Source organism: Herpailurus yagouaroundi, unplaced genomic scaffold, assembly GCF_014898765.1.
Source record: "Herpailurus yagouaroundi ecotype Mexico unplaced genomic scaffold, PumYag 163, whole genome shotgun sequence".
Taxonomy (NCBI): Eukaryota; Metazoa; Chordata; class Mammalia; order Carnivora; family Felidae; genus Herpailurus; species Herpailurus yagouaroundi.
Window position 1 is genome coordinate 34,174,548 of NW_024412404.1, and position 8,301 is coordinate 34,182,848.

The following is an 8,301-nucleotide window of genomic DNA, read 5'->3' on the forward strand; positions in this document are numbered from 1 at the left end:
CCCACACACACCCTGTCTTTGGTCTCAGCTCTCTGACTCTTCTCTGTGGAACCTGCCCTCCCACAGTCTCAGTCCAGATCCCAGGGCTGGGCATGCGACCCCAACCCAGCCCACGACAGCCATCTTTGGGGATTCTGCCCAAAGTGCCAGAAAGGAGCATGATGAGTTGGTAGGAGGTAGGAAGAGCTGCTTGGGGCCTCTGTGCTCCTGCTGGGGGGCTGATGGGCTGCCTGAAACAAAGCCAATCAGAAAAAAAAAAAAAAAAGAGGCACAAACAGATGCTCAAACGGGTCATTTGGGCACCAGGGTCCCGGTGTGCCTCAGGCTAGATCTACCTACTGGACTTTTGCTTACCCGAGCTGGTACATTTCTCTTCCCTCTTTTTCTTTCCTTCCACCTCCTCTCTTCTCCCCTCGCCCTCCTCCTTACCCTTCTTTTTGTTCAAGTTGGGTTGGATTCCTATTAGTTGTAACCAAAAGACTCCTGGTAGGTGCAGTCTCCCATCTCCGTTTCTCACCTGTAAAATGAAGATGCTAATGGTACCGATCACCTCCCACACAGGATTGTCATGCGATTTACATCAGTGGGTGCACATATAGTGCTTGTCACACCATGAGGGGCAGTAAATGGTATGTGTTATTTTTAAGGAGGTAGAAGAAACTGAATCCAGAAAATCTCATCCTCCCATCCCAGAAAGAAAGAAAGAGAACAAGACTGCCCCATGCATAAAACCGTAGAGAAGCCAGGATAAGAAAAGAGAAAGCACCGTGTCAGCAACTTCCTCCAGGGAGATGCTCTTTCCTAACTTGTGGTCAGGCAGAGGCAGCCTGGGGAAGCCACCATCTCCTGGGGTGTGAGCCAGCGCCCCCACCTTGCCCCACACTCATTCACACGCTCCCTCAGGGCCCCTCTTCAAGGCCAGGTGATGCCTGGCCCCATTCTGCTGGCAATTGCTAGAAACAGCAAGCGTTGCCAGAGAGGAGGGGAAAGGGGAGGTGAGTGGTTGGCAAGACAGAAATGGCTGATTTTGCAACGCAGTTTGGACAGAGGGAAAGCAAACTGGGAGAAAGTTAGCCAGGCCTCTTAGTCTCGTTCCTGCATTGCTTGCGGAAAGAAGGGACACGCTGCCTGCACTCAGAAAATGCTCAGTTAAGGCTGCTTGCTTTCCCAGGCGGTTGGGACTGGGATGAAGCCAGTCCACAGGGCTCTGAGGCTGAGCAAACCTGTGTGTGTGTGTGTGTTAGCACAATGTGGGCAGCGTTCCCGCAGGAGCCCAGTCGGCTGGATTCATCAGCAGAGGTGTTATGCAGCTCGCAGGGTCTTGGAGGGGAGGGCCAGACAACCAGTGTCAGACCTCCAGCCCGGGACAACGCCCTCACGGCGGGGACTACCCCAGGGCACAGGCACCATGCCTGGCTTGCACCATTGATGCTGGCCCCTGGATGCTAGGAACCCCACAACTGTGCCCTAACCCTTACCCCAGAACGGAGTCCATGCAGCCTCGAGTTCCTCTTGTCCTCCCCTGGAGGCCAAGTCTATCCCGAATGTCTGAATGGGTCAGCCTAGGGTTTATGCCTTGTTACAAGGGGGTTAGGAAAGCCAGCATCAATCAGCCTTTGATCCTGGGAGGTGGGACTCATAATGTGGGAAATTTACCAGTCACAGGATGGAGTTGGAAAGGACAACCAACAGGGATGTATGCATCCTCCTGCAGCGTTTCTATAGTGTGTGGGAGTGCATATGGTCCGTGCCTCCACGTCCCCTTTCTAAGGTGCTTTCGTCCTTAAAAACTCATTTGAGGCCCCACCAGCAACAAGAGCCCAGTCTGTTCATTTGGGTGTCACTCAGCACCCCTGAGTTCCAATTTCAAATGCAGCTCCAGGGACCATCTGGTCACCCCCTTCTTCTTGTGGCTCTGCTCTTTCAGGTCATTATTGTCCCTAAGACATGGACCCTGGCCTCTCCCCCCTCCCCCACCCCCCTCCATATGGAGAGCTGAAACAGTCCTCATAGACATACCAGGCCCCTGGGAGGAGACACTTCCCCTAACACACCAGAGGAGTTGGCTCTGATTTGTCACAGACCCCTTAGGACTTCCCTCTGGTTTTCCCTCTGCAGAAACAAAGACCTTTTAAAATGGCCTCAAAAGTGAATTCAGCCACCAAACCTAAGATACCAGGACAGAAGAAATGTTTTTTAAACACTGGGTTTTTGTGTGTCCCAAATGAAACCCCATTTGGGGGGAGAGAGTTGAGAAACTGCTCTAATAGTTTTTTCCTTAAGAAAAGCCTAAGGGCACCTGGGTGGCTCAGTGGGTTAAGCATACGACTTCGGCTCAGGTCATGATCTCGTGGTTCATGAGTTGGAACCACACTCTGTGCTGACAGCTCAGGATTCTGTCTCCCTCTCTCTCTGCCCCACCCCTGCTAGCCCTCTGTCTGTCTCTGTCTCTCTCCTTCTCTCTCAAAAATAATAAAAATTTAAAAAAGAAAGGAAGGAAGGCAGGAAGGAAGGGAGAAAGAGAGAAAGAGAGAGAGAGAGAGAGAGAGAGAAAGAAAGAAAAAAGAAAGAAAAGGAAGGAAGGAAGGAAGGAAGGAAGGAAGGAAGGGAGGGAGGAAGAAAAGTCTAGAAAGCAGATTAGGGCAATGCTCCAGAGTGGTCCCTGCTTCACCCTCCCAATGCATTCCTGGGTCTGCTATTCACCTTCTGGTGATGTTCATGTGCTGCCTGAGTTAGCACTTGCCATGCTCCGCCCCAGGGCATTTCTGTTTGTCACTCAGTGCTTGTCTGCTGAATGACCAGCCAGCTCTTCTGTGAATTCTGCTTGCGCCCCTAGGAGAGTCAGCTACCATCCCCGTCAACCTCCCACAACATTCAGTCTAAGATCCCTGTGGAATAGTTACTTAATGGTTTTATATTTATCCATGTTCTGTGAGTTTCCCTTTAGGACAGAGACAGTATATCATTTGCTATGGGGTCCCCAACAACTGGCAGAGTGTTTTTGAGTGGAAAGAAGGAAAGATGGATGGATGGATGGATGGTTGGATGGATGGATGGGTGGGTGGGTGGGTGGGACAGACGCCTGAGCTTTGACAAACTTTCTGGAGCCAAGTGCCACTAGGGGGCAGTATGGAGAAGCTTCTCAAGGTCTTCCCAAACTCTACTACCAGACCCTGGCTGGTGAGGTTTCCAGAGAAGCTTGTTTTGTTCAACATTTTCATTGCGAGAGGAGTTGGTGCCTGATGGCTTGTGCAAGGACACACAGCTCCTGAGCTGGCCACCTGAGTGGGTCTGGCATCTTTCCCTTACAGAACACCCAGCTCCCTGGGTTCTGACGGCCCCAGTGCTGGTAATACTCCGGCAGCTTTGTACCCCTGGAGCCCTTTCTGGGACTGCCTGTCGGCCCCTGGTGGTGAACGTGTGCATCACAGAGGAGATGGACCACTGAGTGCGCCATTCAGGGAGGGCCAACTGTGTCTTCCAGTCTCTCAGCAGGACCCCATCTTTGGTGACTTGAGCCCCCACCAAACTCCCTCTTTCCTTGACATGTCTCTTCTGTCCTTTTAGACCTTCATCACCTGAGCTTATATTTCTCAGGAAAAGAAGGCCCCCATGCTCAGAGCATGTCCTACACTGTGCTTCTCCTCTTCAAATTTACTTCTCTTGTGTACCTTGTCCTCTAGCCCTGACTTTTAATTTCCTCTATCTCTTTGTGTGTTGCGGGGGGGGGGGGGGTTGGAGAGAATGCTAATATGGTGATGGCTCACTCCCTTCCCTCCTGGCTGTCCACACATTGTCACAGCAGACTTTTGAGGTCCATGCCTTAGCAGAGGGAGATATCCAGACTGCACAGAAAACCTCAAAATTTCCTTTTCATTCATTCGTTCATCCATCTATTTAATTACTCAATTATTAAAAAATATTTTAAGCATCCTCTATGTGTCGGGTGCTGAAAAAATTATATATAATCTTTACGTTTGTTAAGCCTTTAAGCACTTATGTGCTAGGCACCATGCTAAAGGCCTGACAGTCATTATCCTTATTATACAAGCCTGTGAGGGAGATGTTATTATTCCCATTTTACAGATGAGGAAGCAAAGGTCTAGAGCAATCACATCACTTGACTGAGTTACAGAACCAGGAGTCAAGCCGTGAAGGCGGCCACCCAAATGGTCAGGCATTTCTGTTGAAGTTCACTGTTGGGCTTGTGGTTGCTTGTGCCCAGGGTACTCCCAGAGTCTGCACCTTCGCAGGCAGCTGGGGAGCAGTTAAGCACATAGGCTCAAGGGATGAGCAAGAGCTACAGAGACCTCCAGACCTGGGTCTGTGTTCACTTAAGTGTGTTATAGCTTTGTGGCTCCTAAAGTAGAATTCTAGATTGTTCCAACAAGTTCAATTCTGCAACTGTATATTAGTACTCTGTGTGGGACCCAACATCACCTCAAAGCTGTGGCTCAGAATCCCTCCAGGGTCACTGGGATGGGAGTCAGGAACCTGGGTCTGCTTAACTGGGACCTAACAAGCCGCTTGAGCTGGACCCCCTCTTCTTGCCACATGGCCTTCTGCTTTATCTGTAAGTATATAAGACTTCATCTGTAAGACTATAGTATCCCATGTAAAATATACTTCATGTCCCGGAGAGCTGTCCTCAAGATGAGATAAGAGCATGAGTGTGAATGTGCCCTTACATAATCCGTGTGCCCTCATTATCACCACAAGCTGGGCTGCTGTGTTTTGATTGGGTCCCCTGGAGGCCTAGTTGTTCCTAGCCTTCAGGACTGCAAAGGTCAGGATAATTTTTTGTTATGAATCTCCATGAGTTCCAAAGCATTTCTTCCTTTTAAAAATGACTGCCATAAATACTCTGCTCTAAAAGAAAAAGAAGCTTAATACAAAAGTAGGCAGGATATAACCTCCAAAAAAAAGTATATGTATTTAGCCTCGTGAAAAGCTATGTGGTCAACAGGCACCTGGGTGGTTCAGTCAGTGGAGCATCCGACTCTTGATTTTGGCTCAGGTCACCATCCCAGGGTTGTGGGATCCAGCCCTGAGTCAGGCTCTGCGCTGAGAGTGGAGCCTGCTTAAGACTCTCTTTCTCTCTCCCTCTGCCCCCTCTCCCCTGCTCGTGTGTTCCCTCTCTAAAATAAAAAATAGCAAAAACTAAAAAGCCCCACAAAACTATGTGGTCTATATTTTTTTCATTTCGCTTTAGATCAGTGGGAATTGAAGCAAGGACTGACCTCTGGGAGCCGTTGCTGGAGAGTGTATGTAGTTTACAGAGGCACTCTTGGATCTTGCAGCCAAACCCTCCCTGGGCAGCGAGAGGTGCACTAAATAGGCACCTAAATAGAGGGGCAGCCACGTGCACGAGAGAACTGAAGGACAGAATAGAAAAATGAGTTCCAGGAAATGTTTTTAATGTGTATTACAAAATAGCATGTGCAGGGGCACCTGGGTGGCTCAGTTGGTTGAGCGTCTGACTTCGGCTTAGGTCATGATCTCGCCGCTCGTGGGCTGGAGTCCTGCGTCAGGCTCTGGCTCTGTGTTGACAGCTCAGAGCCTGGAGCCTGCTTCATAGTCTGTGTCTCCATCTCTCTCTGCCCCTCCCCCACTTGTGCTCTGTCTTTCTCTCAAATATGAATAAAAACATTAAAAAAAAATAGCATGTGCAGCATGAATGAACTCCCAACCCCCCAATTTGTAAAGTGCCTGTATGCCAACAGGCAGCCTCAAATGCACAGAAAACAAAAACAAAAACAAAAACAAAAACAAAAACAAAAAACCACCAGAAGGCTATACAGCAAAATCCCATGGGGTTATCTCTGTATGGAAGAATGATGTCTGGGTTTATTTTCTCTGAGTTATTTCTTGCATTTTCCAAATCTTCCTGTTTTGTAATCAGAAACCTAGAACAAATAAAGTAGCCAAAAAAAAGAAACAAAAATGACGCAAGATGAATTATGCCACACTCTGTGTGAGACTTCGGTCTCCTTGGGACCTGCAGAATTTCAGTGAAGCCACATCCTGGACTGTAGAAGGCTCTTCTGGGCTTGGGCTGGCACCGCTCATCTCCTGCCTTTGCTTTTCTCGGGCTGGGCCTCGTGTCTGGCTTGTGGTAAGTGCCCCATCTGTGTGTGCCGAGTGGACCACTTTCCTTCCTAGGAGGGCCAGGGTGGCTCTTGGCCAAGAGGGGACCACAGAGAAAAGCTGCCACTTAAGTAGGGATGGGCCATCCCTAAACTGCATTCCTTTCTGAGTTTAAAATTGTGTGTCTGAAGCCTTTGATTGCTTCTCTCCTCAGAAGCCTGGAATGAGGTAACCAGCAACATTCCTTCTTCCCGCTGCCATTAAAATAAAGACTCTGTCTCGGAGTGCCTGGGTGGCTCAGTCAGTTAAGCAACTGACTTCAGCTCAGGTCATGATCTCACAGTTCGTGAGTTTGAGCCCTGCATTGGGCTCTGTGCTGACAGCTCAGAGCCTGGAGCCTGCTTCAGATTCTGTGTCTCCCTCTCCATCTGCCCCTCCCCTGCTCATGCTCTGTCTTTCTCTCTCAGGAACTGAATAAACATAAAAAAAAAGAAAGAAAGAAAGAAAGAAAGAAAGAAAGAAAGAAAGAAAGAAAGAAAGAAAGAAAGAAAAGTCTCTGTCCTTAAAACAGCAGCAGGGTTTGGGGAGGATAGGTCTCTTCCCATTGATCAGGCTTCTTGCTGACAAGCAACAGGAGTTAATTCCGGCCAATTTAAGCAAGCAGGAAATGCATTGGAAAGACTTCTGGTAACTCCCAGTTTGGACAGGAAGACTAGAGCCCATTGGTAAAACGAGCAGGACCCAAGCCATTGGGACCACTGCTGAGTCCCCTGAGCTGTGTCTCTGCCACAGGTCTCAGTCTTCTTATGATTTTGAGTTCTGACAGATTTACCATAGGGCTTGAGAGCACGGGCCCTGGAGCCAGACCGCCTGGTCTCAGATCCCATCTACCAGGACCTAAAGCAAATTCCATGACTTTTCTATGCTTCCATTTTCACATCTGTAAAATAGAGATAATAAAAGTACCAGCTGGCATTCCTTATCTTTTGCTATGAAGCAAATTACCCCCAAACTCAGTGGCTTATAACAACAATAAACATTTATTACCTCGGTTTCTGCGGGTCAAGTATTCAGGAGCAGCTTAGCTCGGCGACTCTGTCACGAATTCTCCTGAGGTTCCGTCAGAGGTAGGTTGGGGGTACAGTAGTCGAAGGCTCAGCTGGGACTGGAAGATGTTTCCAAAGTGGTTCACTCCTGTGGCTGGTAAGTTGTGCCAGCTGGTGGCAGGGGGCCTTAGTTTCTCCCTAACTGGGCTGCTTGAGGTTCCTCACAACATGGTGGCTGCCTCACCTGTCAGAGCAAGAGATGCTGGAGAGAGCGCCAGCAGAAGGTACATCCTTTGTATGACCTAGCCTGTGACGTCACATCACATCACTTCTGCTATAGTCACTCTTTAGAAGAAAGTAAGTCCAGCCAGAGTGCAAGGGGAGGAAAATTAGCCTCCACCTTTTGAAGGGAGGTATATGAAAAAATTTGCAGCCATATCTTATAACCACCACAGTACCTCACAGAATCATTACAAAGATTAAATGAGTTAATAGTAGTGTTTAAGATAGCGCCTAGAATGTGGTAATTACCACATAGATGTTTGATTGCTGGTAGTAGTAGTAATATTCTTATTCTCCCCCACCCACCCTGCCAGTCGGCCTGTTCCTCACTGTCCTCCTCCAAAGTTACCTCAGAAGTGGAGGTGATCCTTGACTTTACTGGCTCCTAAGTCTCCCTCAAGGAAGCAGGAGCTGCTTTCGGACCGGTCCCACACTTTTTATCTACCTCAGGAAAGAGTCACGCTGGGACTCCAATGACAGTGGTCAGGCCTGGCTGTTCAGCACAGGGGAGTCAGCCCCTTTGTACATCTCAGTCCTCACAGCTGCTGCAAGGCCGACCCTTGCTTTCTGCTCTTCAATTCCTCAGGGGAGACACCCGCAACAGGGAACTGGAGGAAATTCCCCGGGCAAATGATTGGCCCAGTGAGACACACGCGGGGCCTTGCCCAGTTGGTGATAGGGTAGGGGGTGGCCTTTGAGAGCCTGGACAGAAACCAGTGGGCAGGAAGAGCCAGCGGGAAGGACCGTTGCTGCCACAAGCCCACACGCTCTGAGGCAGAGCCGCAGCGAATGAACGAGCGGGCTGTTCCCTGCAGAGGATGCCTGCCTGAGGGGCGCGTGCACAGGCTGAAACCCAGCCAGGCCCCGCTTGCCAAGCCCGGAGCCT